General features: G+C 46.1%; 1 protein-coding gene across 7 annotated transcripts in view; it reads left to right on the top strand.

Moving 5' to 3' along the window:
- ANGEL2 (angel homolog 2) overlaps positions 1–22,230 on the top strand; it is a 427,641-nt gene that overhangs the window by 68,748 nt on the left and 336,663 nt on the right. Inside the window, exon 1 of one of the 7 annotated variants that reach the window (XM_078649765.1) lies at positions 1,934–2,069. The exons of 5 other annotated variants lie outside the window; for them this stretch is intronic. The gene's annotated coding sequence lies outside the window, so the exon portion shown is untranslated. Of the gene's footprint in view, positions 1–1,933; positions 2,070–22,230 lie in introns of those variants that run through there. One more of the 7 variants, XM_078649763.1, reaches the window with a different exon arrangement.

Here is a 22,230-nt window from a genome sequence, read left to right as displayed (position 1 = left end):
GCCCCGTCCATCGAGGCTGACTGCACCCATCTAAAGGCCGCCACCTCTGCAGCCAGGGCTCGCAGCCCACCCACCAGGGGTCACTGCGGTCGGACTGACCTCTGGCAGGCAGCTGCGCACCGGTCTGCGGAGTCAGGTTTCCCCAGATATCGAGCCGCGAAGCGTGACGATGATGATGAGGAGGCAGAGGAAGTTCAACCTCCAGAGACTGTGGAGCAAAGGTATGTTGCTGCCCCCCCCCCCCGACTCCCAAACAGATAAGCTAGGACCGGGGTCTCCCACCTGCAGCCCCTAGTTACACCAATGTATTTAACAGCTTTTGCTTAGTGTATGTGTATATGTGTATATATATGTGTGTGTGTATATATATATATATATATATATATATATATATATATATATATATATATATATATATATATATATATATATACATATATATGTATATGTGTGTGTGTGTGTGTGTATATATATATATATATATATATATATATATATATATATATATATATATATATACACACAAGTGCCAAGCATGTGTTCGAGACAAACTTATATTTTCAGAACTGCTTAAGCTGATGTTTAGAGAAAGGACTGAATTTCCAAAATTATATTACGGTTGATACTGGAGTGCTAAATCATGCAGCGTTGGGAATACTTCTTATTATTTCCTTGATGCTAGTGACATTGCTGCTATGACTTTTATAGATCACTCACATAGAGACATTGCACTTTTGAGAACTTTTTAACATCACTGCTGGCAGCCGTTCCGGAGGGGCTGGGCTGCTAATGTTGCATATGGTGGCCACTGAGGTAATGTCACCAGCTCAGTCTGCTTTTCGTTAAACATCAGTAGCTCTTTTTACAGAAAAGATTGGAGACACCGTTGGTCTGTTAGGTAGGTATCTTCCTTGGCTCCGGGCAACAATCGTCAGTTTTAAGAGTTTTCAACGAGTCTAAAAAGGGGGTACGTTGGAGAGCTTTCCGACACCTCAGATTTCCTGGTATCAAACATCCTGATGTCTGTAAAACTGATATCTGTATGCCCAGTTTGTCAGTGTTCATAATAGTTGCTATTGTTATTGCTGGCAAAGTTCTGTAAAACTTGCCCCAATCCCGCTTCCGTGTTTCCCCCCCCCCCCCCCCCCCCCCCGCTTTCGTGTCCCCCCCCCCCCCCCCGCTTTCGTGTCTTTGATCTTTGGGTGTCCCAGTAGAAGACTCTTCCCTCTGCTATTTACGGGTGCATGGTTTTTTACTTGCTTGCAAATTCTGATGTGGGTGTTTGTGTGTGTCATTTGCGAGAGATAAAGCTAGTGGCATTGTAAATGACAATGCCATTTATTTATGTTGAAAAACATAAATAAAAATGTCAAGAGCAATGCCAATAGCTCTAACTTTAACAAAAGCAAAACCATTGCATTGTAAATGCTTTTTTTTTTTTTTTGGGCACGGGGAGATTAAGTGATTTGCCCAGAATCACAGGATGTTTGGCGTCGTTACCGAGACTCGAACCCAGTTCCTCCAAGTCCGAGGTCGAGCGCCCAAGTACGTTATATAAGGATCGTTACATAGTTTCACGTTAGAAATAAAATCAAAAAATTAGGTTAGTACAGGTATATTGTCACCTTCATTTCTGCAGACATATATTTCAGGATATTTCCACTGATTTACAGCCCTGTACCATGTAGCCGCGACATGGAAACTGTTTTGATCTCGACGTTGTGTGACTTTTATATAGATCTTATCTAAAATAAAGGAGATACTAATACTCCGGTGTGAAGCTGGAGGCGACCTGGTTAGTCAGCTGTGATATGACACAAGGCGAAGTGGTTTCGGATAAGAGTGTGCGTAGTACTGATAGGTCGAACGTGTTATGACTGTTCAAGAACGGAACCAATCGAAAAGAAGAGTGGAAGGACCAATCGAAGGCACCGCAGTGTAGTCCCTCTTCCACAGGGTGCCAATCAGTGGGTAGGACACAACAACAGCAGCAATGGCGGACAGAGTGTAAAGTGTGCTCTATGGCAGTATTGGGTCGTTGCTGGTTGCCGGACTGATAGGTGCTGGAGGTAAGTGAGCAAAAAAAGCTGTATTTGCGCCGCGAAAGCCTGTTATGTTGCACAAGGTAATTGTATGCACGGGGCTCGCCTGTCCTATGAACGCCTGGAGGGAAGGGGCAGCGCAGCTTACTCTTGCGATGTGTGCTGGCGCTGAGCATTGACGTCAAAGTGCGCTTTTCACATGAATGAGCTTCGTGTTGTATTTCTCTCTAGGACCGATCTTGACAGCTGGGGAGCGCTTAAAAAACATAACTATCTTATATTTTAGCGCTCCGGTCGTATATTAAACCTTGATAGCTTTTTGATCAATAAAGAATACTGTTTAAAAGCCTATTTGCTGATTACATTTTACCAACATGTTTACTGATCTCGCGTGGCACCAAAGCTCTACGATTTCAAAGTTTTTACATATGATTTGTAAATCTGTTCAATTTTCTTTGCGTTTTGGAAATAAAGTTAAACGTTGGTCTATACTTCTCAGATTGCAAAGAAAAAAGTAGATGAACATGTATGTATTCACATATTGTCTTAGATAATAACTTGGAATACACGGAGTCTCTAGGTGGGCGTTCTGCCGATTACCGAACGCATTTTGCGACAAATTGTATTTTTCTTCACATGCCGAAGTGCCCGCTCTTCGGTATTCCAATTCTTTCCCCCAGAGCTGTGCCCTCGGGCAGCACTTATTACAATTCAAATAACTACTTTTCATCCCTTCCTAAAAATACGTAGGCAATTTATAACTTTCCCCAAAATAGATCAGCACTGGCGTCTTTTGCATGTGCCATCCACAATTTCCATCTTATACTTATTAATGTGTCCTCTGTTACAATATATTTTTGATAATGCAGTCCTGTGTTCTTTGTCATACAGTATGCAAGTGTCGCTTGTGATGGATTTTGCGGTAAATCGTAATGCATTTGTTTTTTAGGTCTCACCTGAGATGGCACATGCGATATCGCATGCAAGATCTTCTTCTTTTTTTTCTTTCTTTTTTTCTCAAAAAAAAAAAATAAAACGGTCATGCAGTCTGCCCATTACTCTTATTCCGTGTTTCTCAATGGTTATCGCAGTCCGGTTTCACTTTGTTTTTACCTTCAAAGGAGCATGGACCCAAGTACTGATTGACTTCTTTTTAGGTGTCCTCCCACTGGTAGTGCTCTGATTGAGCCTTTTTTTTCTGACTCCCACCACCCTCCCGCTCTGTTGCTTGTTCTTGCATGTAGTGCTATAGTTAAACAATGTGACCAACGCGCTGAATAATTATATAAACATCACATCTAGGTATGATCCTATTGCGGTGCCACCCTGCTCTCCCTTGCGTACAGAGAAAACAGCCATTGGCGAAGCAGAATGTGCAGTGACCCACCCAAGGTGTTCAAGGCTGCTTTTAAAGTTTTTTTTTTTTTAATTAGAAGTACGGGCCATAAAAAAAAACAAAAAAAAACCAACCTGTCACTCATACATGACTCTGGGCAGCACTCCAAACCCCAGGCGTGAAGGTCTACATAGCAGCAGGGCAATAGGCCTGACTATTAACATTGATCACATTTGTCTCCCGTGGTTCCTTCTTGGCACTTAGACGTGATGAGTGTCATTTCATGGGTGTCTTTGAAGTCAAACAGTTAAAGCAGCATTTTATAATACTTAGAGGGCCTGCTCAGGGGTCTTATTGATTGAAAACATGGCATTACATACTTTTGAAATGCTACTTATCCTTAATTGCTATCAGTCAGTCAATCGGGGATTTGAGAAACGTGCTACTCACCTGTGAGGGTCTCATGGTGCTGTGGGGGATAGGTGTGGTGGGCGGGACGTGAATCTATGATTCAGCCGAAGAGCCAGGTCTTGAGACTGTTCCTGAAGGTGTGCAGAGTGGGGGTACATCTGATGTTGAGTGGGAGCTCGTTCCAGGTCAATGACGCAATGTAGGAGTAGACTCTTCCACCCGCTCTGCGAATGCACAGTATTTCGGCGAGGTCAGCAGAGCGGAGGTTTCTCTTGGTTACGTGGAAGGAGACTCTTTCTTTGAGGTATTGGGGTCCGGTGTTGTGGAGGGATTAATAGGCGTGAGTGAGTAGCTTGAAGGTTACTCTTTTCTTGACGGGGAGCCAGTGGAGGTCTCGTAGGTGCTGAGTGATGTGTTCATGCTGTGGGATTCTGAGGACGAGTCTGGCCGCTGTGTTATGGATGGTCTGGAGGTTACGGAGCAGGGGATTGTTGATGCTATGCTATGCCATTTGCTATGCAGAGCGCTTTAGCTCTCTCGCATATTAAACAAAGACAATGAACCATAAAAGTATGTAAATCAAAGTATAGGAAATATTAAATAAGACCTTTTGAGGGTTAGAGTTGTAAGTTGTCTCATTCATACTGGTAGTCATTATATGTTGCGTTGTTGGTGGTGTGGAGCACAAGCTCATGATTTAAAACATAACATACTGGTTGGGTTTGACTCTACAATGAGATTTTATCATCATCCATATCAACCCTTTTTTAGGAACCTTAGAATTAGAAAAGATTGAGGTAAAAATAATATGGTTCTAAACCTATTCCATGCAGTTCTTTGATGCTCGTTCATATTTCAATTTGCTAAATTAGAAGGACTAAAATGTATAAGTGGCAAGTATCTAGCATTGGCAAAACCAGTAGATCTCGCCTGTGTGAGATCTATTGGCTTTGTCAATGCTTTTTTTTTGTTTTTTTGCCACATTGTACAGCAACACAGCTGCTGTGCAGCATAGCTAAAAATAAAAAAAGAAAGTGCTATAACTCGGTCAATGCTGGCCACTTCATAGCACTTTTTTGCCTTTACTTTCAACCATGTTGCATAGCAGGCGCGCTGCTGTACAACATGGCTAAAACATGAACAAAGTCAATAGATCTTGCATAGGTAAGTAAGACCTAGCCAATAGATTTCGCACAGACGAGACCTGTTGACTTTGCAAATGTTTGTTTTTTATAGGAACTTTTTTTTTGGGGGGCTGCATATTCTTCCTTATATGAGAGTAACAAAGTGACAGACATTGGTTTAAGATGAGAGATTAAAAACTGTTACAACTTTCTTTGTTACAATTCATTTTAGCACTTAATATGTGCCATTGTGATCTTGATAGCGGGGGGATGATGTATGTATGTATATATGTGTGTGCTTTTATCAATTCGATGTTAACTGAAATTGGACGCATCATTATATGTGGTTGGCAGTTTGTATCTGTAATCTGAATGCTAGGTATGCATGGGCATCTTAACTTTGCAGTGGAACATATTAACTACATGTTTTCTGAATGAGAAATCATTTGTTGGTCTTATTTGGAGATGGACTGAGATAGGGTGAACATCATTGCTGCTGGTGCAGAATGGAGAATTAGACATAAGAAGCAGTGAGTAGATGCAGTTGGTGCCCCTCGCCCCCCTTCCTTCAAACACGTCTACCTTTGCGGTAACCAGCCCTATTATGCTGGCGAGAATCCCATTGAGGAGGGTAGCCTTATTTCAGTGTCTGGTATAGTTTTAAATTCAGTGTCCTGATTCATATGCTGCTTCCTTTGTATATTTTGTGTTGAACGTGGTACTAATTATCAATTTCTGTCATGAGGAGTTGGGTGCAACCTGCAAATTGTTTTCCTGACATAGGGTTTCTTGTGAGCTGATTTCCATACTATTTACAGATGTCAGCACCCTGATACTAATGTTTACTTTTGGGAACCTCCTATAATCTACATCCTCTGCTTCTAAAGCCAGTGTAACTGCTACTTTTGTCACTCCTTTGGCCTATCAAAGTTATTATAAAGTTCTTAGCAGTTCAGTCTGCTGTGCCTGTTTGGCATAAAACCAGACTGGCCTGAGGCAACAAAAACCCTCAGTTAATCCAAATAATCTATTGGCCAGAATCATGGTACATTTACCACATTCACCCTAAAGGAGGCCCTGTTTGTGGATGAGGTTTATGATGGCTTCTTTTTCATGCCTTCTGCCACCTAATACATGCCAACTTTGTGAGGTCCACTTGTGCCTTTTTTATTTTAGAAAAATCCCCCCAGTAAATAGTTTGAACTCAGTTATGTACCTGTTTGTGTGATTGCAAGATATCAGGGACTTCTTTCTTCGTAATATTGGTGTCCTTTGCCAGCCTACTTTCACCATATAGTCTAGCTCTCCATTCACAAAGCTCCTCCCTCCTTGCATCAATCAGTCTCTTGGTCGCTTCTTTATGTATTTCGTTGTTTGATGAATCCATCAAAATAAGTGTGGGAACTAACAGGTCGGCCTTCTGAAGGGCACGGAGGGTGGCTTGTAGTTTAGCTATTTGTGCAGTGAAATCAACGTAATTTCTAGTGTGTGTATTTAGTGCTATGTAGTTACAATCTTAAAACACTCCCTACGGTACAGAATATTTTTGCTTAGTCCCAATTGCCAACCTGTTGCGCAGAGCCATCTGTAAAGTTCTTACTCTTACACTCGTGTATGGGAAATATATCTAGTTTGCACAATACATTTTTGATGCTGTGTAAATTTGTATGAAAGCTGTTACTTTGATTCAAGCACTATATATATTTTTTTTGAGTGTTTTTATTGTATACATTCAACTTATAGGTAATAATGACAGCATACAGAGAAGCACATAGTGAAGTTAGGTGACATACATCTGAATACTTTGCCGTTATGGAATCAATAGCAATCCGCATTTCCTGCGGTATCCCCTTCGGTAGTACAGTCCTTACCCGTCCCACCCTTCCACCCCTACTCATCGTCTGAGCTATCTTGCTCCGAGTCTGGTATTGGGTCACAGATTTCCCCCCTGTATGTATTCCAGGCTGCCCAGATTTTAGTCCATTTTCGGGGGCTCCCAGGATTGCCATATACTGTCCGTTCTGTTACCATAATCAGATCCATGTCTCTGCACCAGGTCGCCAATGAAGGTATTTCCACTGCACCCCATTTCTGCGCAATATTCCATTTTGCCACCACGAGTCCCAACGTGACCCATGTTTGTCCATGGCGTGTGAGGTCATTGGGCTCCCATATGTTGAGTAGGCAGCTACGCGGTTCTGGTAAAAATGACACCCCCATCGTCTGTGATATTGTACGCAGTACCTTTCGCCAGTAGTCTGCTATTGCTGCACAGTCCCACAGTGTGTGTATAAACAATCCCTCCTCCCCGCACCCTCTAAGGCAATATGGATGTTGTGCCCTTTGTATTTTATGTAATGTGGTCCTAGTGAAATATACTCTGTGCAGGATCTTAAGGTGTACTAACCGAAGCCTTGCAGAGATTCCCACCTCTCTAGGCGACGCCAGTGCTTCCTGCCACTCTGAGTCGTCTATGTCCCCCACCTCTGTCACCCATTTGCCCCGCAGTGAGACCGTTGGATCTGGCAGGTTGTTTATGAGTTTTCTGTATGTGAAGGACGTGGCACGTTCTTGTATGTGGTCAGTAAGCAGTCGTCTTCCAACGGGCCAGCCTCTGGGACATAGGTATCCTGCGGGATCACCGCTAGCAATGCGTGTCTTATTTGCGTGTATCTGTAAGTCTCGGTTGGGCCCAAGTCGTATTGTAACTGTCGTTGGTTAAATGGTATTACTGACCCTCCGTCCCACAGATCACCCACCGTGGAGATGTCGATATTATCCCACTGGTCAAATCCCTTGCTGTTGCGCAGCTGTCCCAGTTTTTTAGTGTCCCAAAGTGGGGTAAGTTTAGTGATAATCCCTCTCCATCCCAGCCGTGTCTGCGCTGTGTACCACAATGTGACCGTATGTTTTGCAGGGCCCTCTAGTTTCAGCGTTAGCCCTCTATTATACAAAACCGCCAGCATGTTATTTGTGCCCAGTTGGGCTCTATCTGCCCTATATGCTGGATCATCCGGAGGTGCATGGATCCACTGGTTGATGACCTTAAGGTGTGTTGCCCAATAATACGACTGTATGTCAGGGAGTGCTATCCCGCCTTCATACCAACTTTTATGCAGTTTTGCCTGTGCTATGCGCGCCGGTCGGTGGCCCCAAAGGAGTGCAGATACCTGTGCCGTCACCTGTTTAAAGTACCGGGGTGGTACTAGGAATGGCGTATTTTCTAGGCCATAAAGAAACCTGGGTAGGGCCATCATCTTGTATAATGCAGCTTTACCTGGTAGCCTGAGGGGTAGGGATGCCCAATGTGACGCATCACTTTGCAATCGCTCCAGAGGGGGCGCCAGATTTCTGTAGAAAAACTCCGCTGGATCTTTCGTGATATATATACCCAGGTATTTAAAGAAGTCACTTGTAACTACCAGCGGACAGTTTGGAGGGAGGCGTGGCGCGGGTTCCTTTAAGATATATATAGGCTGTCCGGAATTCGGTTAAAACCGACTCTCCCCGACAGTACACCTCCAGATGAAAATCAGGTGACCCGGTTTAAACCGAGTGTCACTGATTTTCATAGCTGACGTGGGGGGAGAGGAGCTGTTGTGGTCTGCGTCTCTTTTACTGCAGCCGCACCGAGTACTTCACACGTCTTTAAAAAGACCATTCTCTTAATGAGGCTTTGTTGTTCTGTCGCCCCTTCTCAGAGTCCCTGGGGGTGGGTCTGAGTGCAGAAACCATCTTTATTGCTTGAGGTTTTGTCACGTCTGGCAGCCGGCCCTGCACCAAGGAACTTGGAAGCAGAAACCTATTGGGCTCAAACAGGCTTCAGTCCCGTCCCCCCCTCCCACCTCCTCCCCCCGTAGTGTGTCAGCCCGGGCTGAGCAGCCTCCAGTCTTTACCCTCTCTGCATCCGTCACTGGCAGTCCAGAGCACCCTTCTGGTGTGGGGCGGCCTGGGGTCATGTCTGCGCAGGGTCACCGGTGCGCCATTGTATAGTCGGGTCAAATTTATAGACCAGAAAACAAAAAATGTTAAAATACTAGAAAAGCCAGTCTAAGAAAAGGGGGTAAAGAAGCGTCGCACATGACTTATCAAGTCCCCTGCGCGCGACCACAAATTCAATTTGGATGAAAATGTCTAAATTGCTGAAGAAATAGAAAACCAGGGCAAGACCTTGATACTGATTTACACGAACACTAAATTGGATCGTGGGAATTAAGAGAATTATCAGACTGAGGGTGGACGTTTTATAATTATCTAGGGATCTTAAAAAAAAGAAAGTTGTAGGGGAGAGGGGTTGGCCTAACGGCTAAGGCGCTCGACCTCGGACCTGGGGATCTGGGTTCGAGTCTCCGTAACGACGCCAAAAACCCCCTGTGATTCTGGGCAAATCACTTAATCTCCCCGTGCCTAATATGAGTGTGTCCTCATGTAACGTAACTGGTGCTATGTAAAGCGCTCTGATAACTGATTCGGTTCGGTTCTAGTTCGCGCTATATAAAACTCTGCAAAAAAAATAAAAAATCTGTATCTTCTACCCAAATTCAAGAAGCCCAGGGCAACTTGATGACGTCATTTGCATGGTCTATTTCTGAAAATGAATCCAGCACATCTGAATAGAGCTGGCTTTACGGGTGGTGCATTTTTCATTTCCATATACAAAAGTCTACACTCTTGGCCTTGTCAGTTCTTTTGCTGGTTGTCTGTACTCTATCCAGTATCTTTCACTTCTTCCATCTCCCTGGGGGTAGTTATTAGTGACCTGAGAACTCGTGTTTTCTCAAAGCTGATGTTACAGCGACTAAAAACATTAACATTGTGGTTTTAGGCACTGCAAAGAACAAGTTGCTTTAATTCCTATTATGCCGGCACAGGTGACTCTCTACAAACCCCCCACCCGGCCCACCGCACTGCAGTGCCACCCCATAGCAGGTGCCGCCTGTGCACTGACTGCCCCAGAGCGCTGGTCCTGTCCGAACACCGTACTTTCACCCCCCCCCCCCTCCCCAATCATCAGCCCCGCCCTTGTCAGCGGGCTCTCTCATGGCTGGCAGCGCGTGCCTCGGCTCTCGTAGACCGAGGTCTGTGCCCAGGTAATTAGAGAGGCGGGGACTCAACTGGATAGAGACACTGGCCCTGGGAACAGGGAGAGGGCCGGGGTGAGGGGTACAGGTCTTTCTGCGGCCGCACCTTGTGAAATCTAAGGTCGGGGACAATCGATATTTGCCCGGCGGTATTGCCTCTGTAACCCACGAATTATTAATCAATGAAGAGGCAGGCGCTGGAGACTGGAAAGCAGGAAACAAGGTTTTATTCTCTCCGGAGGAGAACACAACAAAACAGACAGCAGGTATCGTCATGAGGTGCTCTAACTAATTTATTACAGTTTACATACTCATGGCAATGCTTTGATGTACGGAAAGACATTCCCGGAATCCCCCCTTCGGGCCCGTTCCCACACACATTTACAGTAGAAGTCCCCACCCTGGTCACAACAGCTGGACATTCCGCCGATTCATGGAATGCGGGGTTCGATCGGATCTCATGGGGTGGGGGCTTTGATCAACTCGGGGGTCCTTTGATGAGGGAAGCTTTCTATTGTACGGGGAGGGGCAAGGAATAGTATCGGCAGAGCTGGGTGTCGGCCTGGGAACGAGGAAGACAAACGGGAACACGGGGAAAAAGGGGTTTGCATCAAAGGGCCGGGGACCATGAAAGGAAAGAAGGGAGGTGTTGCGCTGGGAACAGGATGAGGTTCTGAGGCAGAGCCGCGCTGAAGAGGGGTTTATGATTCAAGGCAGGTGCGAGCAGGGGGGTTGGTCAGCGTGCAGGCTTGGTGAGGGCGAAGGGCTATGTCGGGGGCCAGTGGCATGTAAAAAAGGCTGTTCTGATCAAGGCACCTAAAATGGCGGGCGCGCACGACAAAAAGTGTGGCATCAGGGGGAAAGGCAAGATGGCGCAGATAATGTTTACCAAACCGTACTAATTTTCCACAACCTGAGTACTTCACAGGTCTTTAAAAAGACCATTTACTTAACGAGGCTACTTTTGAAATCGCTTGGAAGCACAGGCTAATTGTTGTAGGCGCTGCATAGTGGTTAGATGGCCAGTCGTAGGTTTAAGGTAGCTGAATTCTAATCCTGGCTCCTCTGCAATGTGTGATCCTGACCTTTGCCTCCTTCGTGTACTGAAACAATAGTCGCCTAGGAGCACGCATGCACTCGACATCATAAGGCAGAGAAGTGCTGTACAAGTGATATCAAAACAGTTATTAATAGGGCGTATCTGAATGCGGGAGATGCAGGCTCCCCTTGCTGTCCCAGCAGAGAGGCCTCCTCCTGCCCCATACCGCCCACCATGCTTGTGTCCATCAGTACAATCCTCAGTGAGGGATGGCTTCGGGGAGCTCAGTGCACATTGGCAGCCCTGGGCATCTCCCACTGCTCCCAGCATTGCCCTCTCTGCACGCATCTCTGCTCCCCCTCCCACCAAGGACTGCCCCCAAAACACGGCGAGCAGCTGCTCGGTCTAGGGGGTGTCCCATTGTCGATGGAGTCACCCCAGGAGCGCGCGCAGGCGGGAGGTGTCAGCAAGCTCACAGAGGCCGAGTCTGGGAGTCAAAGATGCCTTCACCACCGCGAGGGTAATGGTGAAAAGTACAATAATGTGCTCTCCTTCCCCCCCACCCCGATCACGGGGGCCACGCACAAGCACGTGGCTATGAGTTAGTGAATGAATGAAGAATGAATGAATGAAGAACATGACAGACCAACGCTACAAACATGGTCTACCGTGCGCTACTAGGAGGAATGAGGGGCATCTGGGAGACAGAGGGACGTAACACCAGTAGGGAGGGAGCGTTACTAGAGGAAGGAAGACAGTGCACGTGTGGATGAGAGGGCTGTGGTGGAAACAGGAATGTCACGAGGAAACGGAGTGTCACTTAAAGCAGGGGGTGGGGGTATCACTAGGGGACCGAGTGACAAATGTTACCAGGGGAGTTTGTGACACAAGGGACAAGAGGGCGCTATTAGGGAGAGACTGATATCACTCAAGGAAAAAGGGAATGTCACAGAAGAGATTGTGTTATAAAGATGCAGGAAGGGAGGGAGGGAATGTCGCTAGAAAGAGGGATGTCACCCAAGGAGGTGATTGTACAGCAAACAATGTATGGAGCAGAAGGGGTTAACCCCTTCGCAGCGCCGAAGGGGTTAAACAAACTTTTGTTGGACAGACATTTCCGCCAGCTGTTGAAAGTTTGCAAAGTTTACAAAAGTAACACATTTTGCAAATATGTGAGATTTCAAAGTTTATCATTTTCATAAAACGCCTTTCAGTTTCAGGCTGTATTTACGTCCTAATGCCCTACGGATTGGATTTTAAAATACTCTCTGTATGTTGAGCACTTTGAAACAAAACACACTCACAACACGCCCCTTAGGCAGCAAATGTAGTAGTCTCGAACATTTTGCTGATATGTACGAATTTGAGTGTTTAAAATAACATTTTAATTTGTTTTTAGAATGCCAACTCTTCCTCGGATAACTGGTCTCATTAAAAAAGTTCAACGCTTTTTCAATGGCTTTTTTCATACAATTTGGGACGACCAGTCACAAACCATTGCATTTCAGCGGAAGTGCTCTCGCCGCTCATTTGGAATGCGGATTAGTTGACAAGGTCTTGAGCAAGGGTTGTTCCTTTTCTAGTAGTTCACAAAAGTCCAAGAGAAAAACTTTTGATGGCGCCCCCAGCCACTGGGGCAGCACCAAATAAACACAATGAGGGGCAGGCGGTCCTAAACAAAGGGCTTATATGTCCACTGAGTGTCCCGAGAGCTGTGGACCGGAGGGCCACAAATCGGAGCTTTTGGCCCTTCAATTTATGGCCTTTCTAGCATTACTCAGAAACCTGAAACCTATGGGGTAGGTTCAAGACACGAAAACAAATAAACAATCCGAATTTCTGGCTCGGTGAATCTGAGGCGGTAGCAAGAGGGCAAGGCAAAGTGCGCCCCAACCACGCCACTCTGTCTGACCCACCTCCCCAGTCCCAGTGGGCATAACAGGAAAATGGCATTCAGTTAAGAGTTGTGGGCATGTAATTAAATCGGAGAAAAAAAAGACCTTGTGTGTGGAATGTGTCTCCAGATTTCGGTTTGCGACAGTGATTAGAACGGCCCCTTGCCCGGCCCGAAAGTCGCACATGGGTGTCCATTATGAATGTATTTATGTTTAACAGGCCTACGACCCTCTCCCCACTTGTGCCAATAAACAGCAGCGTATCTGCCTTTTGTCCCAGCCACCCGCTATGCATGCACACATGCCATGTTCATACTTCTGCCACCTGCTTTCGGCGTTCAGGTGGTAAATGTAGCCAGGACACATCTCCTAGGCGTCACAATCAAGACTTTTGTTAAAAACTTATTTGAAGTTCGTTATCTCCGTCTTCTTCATTTTTGCAATTTATTTATATAAAAATAAAACACATGCTCAGGGCTCGCACTGCAACCAAAATGTCTGTCCACAGAGACGTTGCACACAACCTTTTCGCTAACTCGTCCATTATACAGCTGAAAATCTGCCTTCCTCAAAACTTGGGACATTTAAGTCCCCAGACTTCAAATTTATGCTCTGGCTTCCCACTCTGAACATTAGAACCATCCATCTGGATCCGGTGCTGAAGACTAATAGCGGGTGGCTGGGACAAAAGGCAGACACCAGCAAAAACCACCTTGGTTGTCTAGGGAACAACTTTTGCTATTTTTTTTATTGAGTGTCATCTATTAACTTTTATATTACTGAATTCCGTGATCTTCCACTTACGTTTTTTAATATTTTTTAAATACAACAAAATTCATTAAAAAATGTTTTCCTTATACAGGGTGCAAATCCAGTATAACTACTTTGTACAAAAATCAAATTGCAACTTTCAGTTCTAACTTTGAAAAGCCAAGACACTTCTGTTATTTATTTTATTGCAATGATTTTAAGTAATCATGCAAATAAAATTATCTTACATACTCAGGGGGACAATGCAGTGACAAACTTATGTACAGAAAATGTGTGTGTGTCTATATATAGGGAAAGGAGTTGGCCTAACGGCTAGAGCTGTTGACCTCGAATCTGGGAAATCGGGTTCGAGTCTCGGCAATGATGCTGAACATCCTGCGATTCTGGGCAAATGAATGTGTCGTCATGTAACGCAACTGGTGCTATGTAAAGCGCTCTGATACCCGATTCTGGGTCAAGTTTGTGCTATATAAAACTCTGTTTAAAAAAAAAAAAAAAAAAACACCCGCACCCAGTCCCATCACAAGACAAAGACCGGCTGCAAAGTGCCCCCATTACTAACGACGCCACTTTGATATTTTATTTGCAGGTGGCGCCAGGGTCTGGGTGGTGAAGCAAAGCGGAAACGCCAACACAAGCCGCTCACACCTTGACCAGTCTGCGCGATCCTTATCTCAGACCTCCACTGCTTCTGAGCTCAGGAAACAGAGGCTGAGGGAGGGGTCAGCAGGCTGATGATTTCTCTTTAAAAATACAAAAATGGACAAAGAACCTGCACAAAATTAACCGGTGCATCCTCAGATTTCAGACCGATAGCTTGTTGGCCTGGGTATGCAGGGAAAATGTTGACCGTAGAAATGACAGCGGCATTCATACCGACCAGCACTTGCACCAAACTACCACCCCACCTACTCTCATACCCGCAGCATTCCCGCACTCCAACACAGACCACCACATCCACCGCTTCACAAGCAACTCTGTGGCAGTCATTTATTTATACATGTCTAAGGGAGGAACGTGTGGCAGCACAGTAGGCATCATACCAATGCTTTTACCCTTAGAATTGGTAGTTAAGCACCTTCTGTAGGGCTTCTGTTGAGGGATTCCTTGACTAGGTGTAGCATAGATGGTTGCACTAAATGTCTTCCAGGCAATAATAAAAGCAAAGTGTTCCATAAACACCGGTAAAACACTGTTTCAGTTGTTTTTTTACGGCGCGAAAACGAGTAACCACTGAAAAGCACTGTTTTTTTGAGGTATTCAAATCACTGGAAAACACTGAAAAAACAACACCAGAGTTTACCAAAAATAGAAACTGAAAACAGGAAAGCCTAGATATATAGAACCGATTTAGACCAATTTATCTCATATCCTGACATCTTCCCGAAGTTATCGCATATGTTAAGGAGCCTGGTATAGAGCGTTCTGGGTCCGTGAGGTACACTAGAACGTCGTCTACATAAAGCTTCCTTCCACCGAATTCATTTTAGTAATGGAGTCTCTCTGACCAGCGCTGCCAGGGGTTCTAAGACCAACGCGAATAGGAGCGGCGACAGAGGGCATCCCTGGCGCGTCCCTCTCGCCAACGGTATCTCGCCTGATATGTGTCCATTCGCCGTCACTTGAGCCAGGGGTTCCGTATAGAGGAGCCGTATCCACGCACCAAATATAGGGTCAAACCCTAGACGTGGTAGGATCGCAAAGAGATACCTCCACTCTACCATATTGAAGGCAATCTTCGCATCTAGCGACAGTATCACTGCCGGTTCCGATAGTGCTGGAGCCTTCGCTAGCGCCCCATGCAGTCGTCGGAGGTTGAGTGCCTGTTCCTATTAGGCATAACGCCCGATTGGTCTGGGTGTATTAAGCGCGGTAGGTGCGTCATCAATCTGTTAGCCAACAGTTTAGCTAAAATCTTTGCTTCCGCATTCAGCAGAGATATAGGGCGGTAGGAGGTACATTCAGACGGGGGCTTGCCAGGTTTCGGGATTGCTACTATCGTTGCCATTCGCTGGACTAGCGGCAGTTTGCCCTTCTCCAACTTTCATTGTACATCGCCAATAAAGGCGAGCTCACAGTTTCCGCCATTTGTTTATACCATTCTATCGGGATCCCGTTGGTTCCCAGTGCTTTGCCCGTTGTATCGAGCTAATTGCAACTCTTCGATCGTAAAATCTGTGTCTTATTCCTGGGTTCCTCCTGCGTTAGCGCCGGCAGTTCTATGTTCCGTAAGAACTCTACTACCTCCGCCTCCGTCACCTCTAATGTCGGTGTGTAAACTTCCCTGAAATGGTCTGCCAGTGTGTTTACTATGTCTTCTGGGTTTGTCGTGAGGTGTCACTCTGTCTTCCTTTGTGTCATATTTCCTTAGTGCCAGTCTCTCGCTTGTCTAACCACGCCAGTAGTTTCCCCGCTTTGTCTCTTATGTCATATATTTTGTGTTTAGTCGCTGCTATGCCAGCTTCTGTCTTTTCTCGTAGGTGCGCTCTGTGTTGTTGTTGTTGTCTGAGGTGCAGGACATGGGCTGTATCTGGTGTGAGATCTGCCGACTGGTCCGTGTCTGCTGCCTTGTAGTGCTATTTCTAGCTCTGAGAGTTCCCTCTGTTGCTTTCGCTTATGCCCCGTGATAGAAGCTATTGCTTGCACCCTAAGGACGCCTTTATACGCTTCCCACACTATCGATGGCGAGCTAACTGATGCTACATTTTCCTCAAAGAAATGCTTGGTGGCTGCACGGAGTTTTTTTTTATTTGGGGAACGTGGAGGTAACCGAGGTAGATGGGGAATAACCTCCTGTGTGATTTCTGGCGATAGGAGAAAGTCAATACTACTGGGGAGTGGTCAGAGATGGGTTTAATGTCCACCTCTGTAACGTTTTGCAGGTTTGCGTCTGATAACAGAAAGTAGTCTATCCTGGACAGACTATTATGTACCGCTGAGTGATACGTGTATTTGTATGCCGTGGGGTGTGTGTACCTCCAAGCGTCTTTTAGTCCCATTGCCTCTGTGAAGCCCTGGAAGCGAGAGGTACCAAGCGGTGGGTTTTTGGGCAGGTATTTGTCAATGGTGGCGTCCATTGTCGCATTGAAGCCCCCCCCCCCCCCCCCATGATAAGGTCACCCTCCGGCAAAGCAAGAAGGACGTCACTGAATGCCGGAAGTGCCGCAGCGTGAAGCGCCGGTGGGATGTATACTGATACCACATTGAGTCTGCCTCCCCATTGACCCTGTATCGCTGCAAACCGCCCTGATCCTCTGTTTTAGTCTGGAGCACTAGGAAGGGAGATTTTTTCTTCACCAGGATGAAAACTCGGAGTGTACTGCCATTTTATACCCCCATCTGTCCAGTGCCTTACACGCCGTCCCTGTGAGGTGTGTCTCCTGCAGCAAGGCTAATGTGGGGCCTTGGCGTTTCAGAGCCTGCAGTACCAACCCCCTCTTTATTTTATCACCTAGGCTGCGGATGTTCCATGTCACTACCTTCAGTGTGGTTACCCGGGTGTCTTGAACTGTAATCTGGGTACCGTCCGGTTGTGAACCCCCTGCCATGAGTGTGGTGTGTAAATATCAGGAATTGCTGCCCAAACTTCACAATTAGAGATATGCCGACCATTCGATTCTCTGCCCTACTGTCAGTGTCATTACAACTCAAAACTAAACAAAGTCCAAAGGTGTCCCCCATTGTCCCTCCCCCCCCCCCCCCAACCTGCCTCCCTGCTTAACGGACTTAGAACCGCCCATCACCCCAACTCAGCAGAGCGCTTATTCCCAAACGCAACCATAGTACTTGCTTGACCGGGGTAAAGAGTCCAAGGGAAGCAACAGTCCTTCTTGCCCTCCATGGCCTGCTTCAGTCCAGTGTCCAAGGCGACAAGGCCACGGCTGTGCTGGAAAGAAATGTCATCTCTGGTCCAATCGGGAGATCTAGGTTATTCTTGAACTGCCTCTTCTGCATCCGACTGTGGTGAGTGATTTGGATCCGGACGTCGTATGTCTTGGCTGCTTGTATCTTTCCCTTCTTCACGGCGTTGTTGGTTTTTATTCGCGCTACTCTGCTTTTCCACTCGCCGCCAACCTTCCAACCAGTCATATGCCGCCTCCGGCGTCTCAAAGAACCACGTCTTGTTCTCCGCCACCACCCTGAGCCTTGCGGGGAATATCATGGAGTAGGGCAATTCTTGCGCGCGCAGAGATTTTTTTTACCTTCAGGAAACTTCGCCGGCGCCGGGAGACTGCCACCGTGTAATCTGGGAAGAAGGCCACAGTCGAGTTGTGGATCTGAATTGGTGGGGAGACTCTCGCTGTTTGTAGGATGGCGTCCCGATCCCGGAAGTTGAATAGTCTGGCGAGCACTGGCCTGGGGGAGCTCCCGGCTTAGGCCTTCCGCCCAGGACTCTATGGGCTCTTTCCACCGAGAAGAAACTGAAGAGACCCTTTGGTTGCAGTCTCGTTTTCACCAGGTCTTCCACATATAGGTCCATAGCTTGAGTTCCTTCGCTTTCCGGAATACCTAGAATGCGGACCTTGTTCTGGCGTGAGCGCCCTTCTTGGTCGTCGAGCTTCTCCGCTAGTTGCTTGTTTTCCGCTTCGAGCCGGGATAGGGCGGTCTGCAACTCCATTGTATCTGCCACCAGGGATTTTGTGACGATCTCCACCTCCTTGACTCAGTCCGCCATTTTCTGTAAGTCCGCTCGGAGTAGGGTGACATCCGTAGAAATAGTTCCCACTGTGGTTTGGACACTCGAGAGGGCTGCCATAATGTCCTCCAGCGTCACTTTTTTGCCCCCTCGCCATCTGACCCTTTGCCCGACGAGGCGCGCCCTACTGGGAGTGGCGGGAGTCCTTTGTCGTAGGCAAATTCATCCAACTTGGCCTGCGTGGTTTGATTCCGTGGGCCCCTGCTCGACATGGTGTCTTTGTTGGTGGGTTATGCGTTGCCCTGTGTGGTGGCCTTGCCTCCCCGGTGTATCGGCCCAGCCGGTCTCCAAGTGTGATGTCCTATACCGGCCGGATACGTTGAGCGATGTTTGAACGGGCTGGCGCGCCACTGCGGTCTAACACCTGGATCTCAGGGGTCTGCGTTCGCGTTCGGCCCCAATCTAGTCTCCGGGCCTGTGCCTACCGCCTCTTTGTTGTTGTGGTTTTAACCCGCCTTGCTGTAATTATGCCCTGGGGCTCCTGGGGTTATGTATGGGCCCCCGGCCTGCTGTGTCTTCTTAGCCCCCTTCCCCAGCCGTGGAGGGGGAGGAGGGGTGAGCCGGTATCAAATGAGCGCTACCTAATGCAAGGAGCGCCGTCACAGCTGCTGCCAGGTTTGAGCCCTCATTCCCCTCAGGCCGATCAGTCACTGCCTACCGCCACTCGAGCTCCCGGCAGCTGTGCAGATTACAGGCATCGCCGCGTACTCGCTGCTGCCTCCGTTACGTCTCCCGCGTAGCAGTGAACTGCTGGGTCCCCCGGGGGTGCCTTGGCCACAGCCCGTTGCGTTGTTGCTGGATGTGTCGTCCGCTGTTGGATATACTGCCGCCTCACTCTGCTGCGTCCCCGTCTCGCTCTCGGGCCCTCAGGATTCATCTAGGCCCTGGTCTCAGCACTGTTTGTAGGCCGCCTCCGGGCTCACACGATTTCCGCCGTTCCCCGATGTCGGAGTTGCCGCAGATTTACACCGATCGCTGCCGCCCGGTCCCGAACCTCCGCTCAGGCCCCTGGAGCACCGTAATGTGTCTGATATCTGTCCGCATTAATGTAAAGGACTACGCCGTCCTCGGAGCTCTTAGACTACGCACCCATCTTGCTCGGCTGGTAGCCACGCCCCGAAGCACTATATTTTGAAACCATTAGCAATGTCAAAGGTCCTTTTAAATTTTCCTGAGTAAATTTGTCCCTAGCCAAGTACTATGAGCATTTTTTAACTCTATATGTGTGTGTGTTATATTATGATCTAAAAGCAATTCTATGTGTATTATCTGGGTTTAACATTAGGAGCATTTATTACAGAGTTTAGATGTCCATCTAGTGTTTCTACCGGAATGTATTCTTGATTTGAAATCGTGATGTATACTCTTTGAGAGTCTGGTAAACTTCAGGTGCTTCCACTGCACTATCCAGAAGTGCTACGGCCCTAATCTTGTTCTACAGAAATGCTTGCATTTTCTGAGCATGTTTTTTTCTTTGTCAAACCTGCCACTTTCTTTCTTTTAAAATGAACTTTTGAATCTCAATTTTTCTCTTCCTTTCACATTTTTGTTCTTTACTCTTCGGTCTAATGTATTCATCCATCCAGCGATATTCAGTTTGTCCGCCTCTTTCTGTTCTCCTACAGAGACCTGCGAAGAACAAAATGAATAGCTATTGGTATATTGCTCGCAATCTGGCTTTCAGGGTTGTTTTTTTTTTCATGGTCCCTAAAATTGTAACCACCCCCTGTTGCATTCCTGCTGTGGAGGAGATGCCGTCTTTGTTTTCTGTTTTGCTTTCTGCTTCTCTTCACCTTTCAGAGATTTTTCCTTACCCGAACCCTCTGTGTCATTTTTAGGCCTAAGCAGCTGTTATGAAAAACTGGTACCTAGCATATCTCAGTTTACAGAGGTATATATTTCTGACATAACTTGAGGTAGTTCCCTATCTTGCATAGGAATAGCAGCGAAGTGCTGTCTCATAGCCCGTAGTGCCGCTTCCCTTAGATGTTACTAAGAACTATTCAAAGACCCTGTCAAAATTACCAATCAACCACCACAGCGGCTCAGTGTTGTGTGTGTTTTAATATGTCTGGTAATACTACCAAAGAGCCTGTGCCATTGATGGTAGAAAATACACTAGCAAATACTGTTCCCCATGCAGTACAGTCGCCTGCATATGGTACCATGCCAAAAGGAACACACACAGTTAATATCCTATGTTTATCTTGAGTGTTGTGCAGATATTGACCACTTTCAGTTGATAAGTTTGTGAGCAATCCAAAATGCAATGTCTTTGTACTTGATGGACATTTTACCCATTATTGCATTGATTATATTTGGAATAATTGCATTGACACGGGCACCTGCAGGAGCTAAAAACATACTACAGACGATAGGAGCTAGTGTAAGTTACCTACAGATGAATGCTTATTCTGTTAACAAACATCTTAATTCTGGAATCGCAAACAGCTGTGTGTCAGGATGTGGTGTATAACCAGCTAGCAGTGGCCATGTAGTGCCTTTGTAATGTGTTACACTGTATTTGGTAATTCCCCCTCAAACCATGCTTTATGTTCTTGGAAACCTGTGAGGACTTGTAATGTAGCATATGGTTCATAATTTGCAGATTTAGTAGCAATTCTCTATGTTGTGAAATGTCTAGTTGTAGGAAGTGCAGGAACAAAATCCACCCATGATTAAAATATTTCAGAGGGGTATTCAAAGTGTGCTAAGATTACAATCATTACTATGCCCCCTGCCTCACTACCTTTTTTTTGTATTTCGGAATACGATTCAAAATGATAAAAACGAAATGGGGGAGGGAACTTTTATTAGTTAAGCTCATAACAAGCTCTTCATCTCATAGGAAGACTCTAACCTGAGAGGAAGGTAACCAACATTTCAACAAACGTCTCTGTTAGAAGATTTGACCAATTATTACAGTGTGTTCCCCAACGGTACTCAAACTTTATTCCTACGTTGGGCACCAATGATACGTTTTTGAATCTCTAAGGCAAAGAGGGCCCAAACATGGCTAATGTAACCTTGCTAAAATGCAAGCTTTGCCAACATTATAGTTATGAGACTTCTGTTTGGGAAAGATATATGTTGTGAGCAGTGATCAGTCCTTTGAGACTACAGGATTGTTTATATGTGTGCTCGAGAGCCCTTTACCCACATGGATGAGAACACACAAATATTCCACATTGCATAATTTAAGTCTGTACTAACAATGTATGCCCCAGTCTAGTGCAGATTCTGTGGTTTCATGTTATCAGCAAAATAAGCAGAATTGTTAAGGCAATAACTGAAATAAATGATAAAATCAAATAGTTTGCCATTTTTTCTTGTTTTATTTGTTGAAATCGATGTTGAAAATCCCTCCCAGGTTTTTAGCACCAAGCTAAACCTGCATTGCACCAAGATTCTATGCTGAAAGTTTATTACAATGGAAAAACCTACCATATAAACCTTTTTGGTTTTCAATTCGCCTGTCCAGACAAAGCCTACCAGTGTCTTTGTTTTCCTTTCTGTGCTCAGAAAGAAGCAGGTAAAGAGACCTGCGGACTGCCAGCATAGGGCCTTGGATCTAGAGTGCAGCGTTTCAAAACTTGCTTCTCTCAAGCTGCTCGGAGATTCCTCTTGAATGTTATAACTGTGAATTCAGTTTAAATACATTTCCAGACACTATCATAAAGTATCAAATCTTGTGGTGAGTGATGCAGACTATTTGCAACCATTAGCATTTTCTGGCTTATTCTGTTAGACGCCTGTTTCAAACCTCCATTTAATAGTTTAGTTAATGTTAAACGGTAATGATAAAACACTGTAAATGAATATCTAATGTACCATG

Source organism: Lissotriton helveticus, chromosome 6, assembly GCF_964261635.1.
Source record: "Lissotriton helveticus chromosome 6, aLisHel1.1, whole genome shotgun sequence".
Taxonomy (NCBI): domain Eukaryota; kingdom Metazoa; phylum Chordata; class Amphibia; order Caudata; family Salamandridae; genus Lissotriton; species Lissotriton helveticus.
This window is presented reverse-complemented; position numbering and strand designations above follow the sequence as displayed.